A 2,367-nucleotide genomic window follows, 5' to 3' on the forward strand; every position below is an offset into this window, starting at 1 on the left:
CCATACAAATTTTAGGATTGTTTGTTCCAGCTCTTTGAAAAATGTTGTTTTTCCTTCTACATATCTTGGATCTGACTTATTTGGATAGTTTAATTCTGAAACAATTCCCAATAATAGGTGATGATACAGCTGGCTGTAATTTGGAGGCAATGATCACAGAGGAAGAAAAGCAAAAAAAAAAGAAAAAATTATCGAAAAAGATCTTATTGTGTCTCTTCGGGCCAGTGTCTGTCTCCTGGACGAACTACCGTGGACTGAGCAATGACTGACTTGATTGAGGTGTGCAGTATAATAAGACAATCCCTTGGGGCGCCTGGGTGGCTCAGTGGATTAAGCCGCTGCTTTCGGCTCAGGTCATGATCTCAGGGTCCTGGGATCGAGCCCCGCATCGGGCTCTCTGCTCCGCAGGGAGCCTGCTTCCTCCTCTCTCTCTGCCTGCCTCTCTGCCTACTTGTGATCTCTCTCTCTGTCAAATAAATAAATAAAATCTTAAAAAAAAAAAAAAAGACAATCCCTTGAGAACTAATTAAAGTACTTAAAGGTTATTATAAAGAGTAAGCGGGGGCTAGGTGTAATAAAATATGAAAGATACCACTACATACAGTAGTTTCCTATGAATTTATTTTGAGCCTTACATGGTATATCCAGTGACAGTGGATAAATTTTTGGAACTCAGAAGAAAGCCCTGCAGTGAAACTGCAGATTCTTAAATCATTGACAGATAGATGTCAATTCAAGTCATAAATCTTTGTGTTCTGTTTTTTATAATGTGTTCAGTGAATTTTATATTCATTTATTTTTCCAGCTTAGATTTAAGTATCCTTAATTTAAAAATTAATTTGAATTGTGCTTGTTTCAGCAGCACATATACTAAAATTGAAACAGTACAGAGAAGATAGCAAGGTCCCTGTGCAAGGATGACACATAAGAATTAATTTGAATAATAATTTATTAATACATTTTAATTTGAATAATCATTTATTAATACATTTTAAACTCATATGTAAATAAATCACGTGCATACATCATGTTTGCCTCAATGGAAGCATATTATTTGTCTTTTTTTTTTTTTTTAATTTTCACCACATTGCATTGCATTTCTTCAAGTATCAAGCCTTATTGTTACAAAGAAACAGCAGGATCCGCATCATCATGTAAAACCAGAGATGTGAAAAAAAAAAGAAATATTTCAAGCAGTCACTTTTAAACTGGGTGTATCTGGGTTTTTGCTCAAATGCTCTTTTAAACTATTGTGAGGGGAAACTCAAGAATAACCACCTACTTATTATGAAATTGAGAGATTTAACATACATTATTTTAAAAAAAATTAAAAAACTGATGTTTTACACCCAAACAATTTAAGCAGCATTTTAATCATAAGTCTGGTACAGTAAATGTTTTCTTTTGAACCTAAATGACAAGGAGTTCCTTGTTATAAGCATATGCTGGGTTAAAGGAAAGTGATGTAGTCTTGGAACATTCAAACACAATTAGAATTAGGAAAAACTAAGTTTATTAAACCAGGTTGGTGAATGGCAAATAGAAAGGATGTGATAGTGTAAATGTAATAAACAAAATAATTGTTCTAGGAGACACTTTTTAAAAGACAAAATATAGCACTTGTCAGGTTAGCAATTATTCTAAACAGTCTGGATTCATGTTAATGAAAAATTCATTTTCCAAGTACCCTCTGAAAAATAAGAATATAAATATTAATTCAAAGTTGATACAAGAATTTTTTTTTTCCCAAAAGCCCTCTCAACACAAAATTTCCCATGCAATTTAGCAAAGCATAAACATGTAATTCTGTGGCTTCTCTACTGATGATAAATGTCCCCTTTATCCCTGCACTTATATATCCAACTCATTAATGCACTTATATATCTAGGTGTTTTTATACCTAAGTTTTCATTTTGGTTTCCATTTGTTTATAGTTGTCGCCCTTGACTATTCTGTATATAACCATCAAGTTAAAACAACTAAAAAGAGAGAAATGATAAAAACATCAACATGAACAACCATATTCTTTTATATTAAGGCACATGACTATTTTTTATGGCCTCTTGGGTAACAAGTACCATAAACATTTACAAAACCAGTGATTTTTACAGAGTAGAATTTTTAGTACTGTTTTCCCTGAGAGTTTCTGTGAATTACAGTTCTAACTGAAATTTTTCTTTGTTGTTGCATTTGCTTTTTTCGGTTTTGTTACTATTAAAGATTAAGGGGAGACTGAAGAAAACATTTGAGATGGCTACAATATTCACTAGTAAAAAAAAACTTCAAAAAAAAAAGGATTGCATTATAGAACTCAGTAGTAAGGTATTCAATTAAAAAAATCAAATACTTTAAAAAAACCCCACTTTG

The 2,367-nt window shown here is 32.3% G+C and overlaps 1 non-coding gene across 1 annotated transcript; it reads left to right on the forward strand.

Annotated features, from left to right (window-relative positions):
- The first annotated feature begins 846 nt into the window (after positions 1 to 846).
- LOC123951244 lies at positions 847 to 953 on the forward strand. The gene has a single exon (XR_006820394.1). It is a non-coding gene; the product is annotated as a U6 spliceosomal RNA (small nuclear RNA).
- Positions 954 to 2,367: the final 1,414 nt, after the last annotated feature.

Source organism: Meles meles, chromosome 9, assembly GCF_922984935.1.
Source record: "Meles meles chromosome 9, mMelMel3.1 paternal haplotype, whole genome shotgun sequence".
In the NCBI taxonomy this organism is placed as follows: domain Eukaryota; kingdom Metazoa; phylum Chordata; class Mammalia; order Carnivora; family Mustelidae; genus Meles; species Meles meles.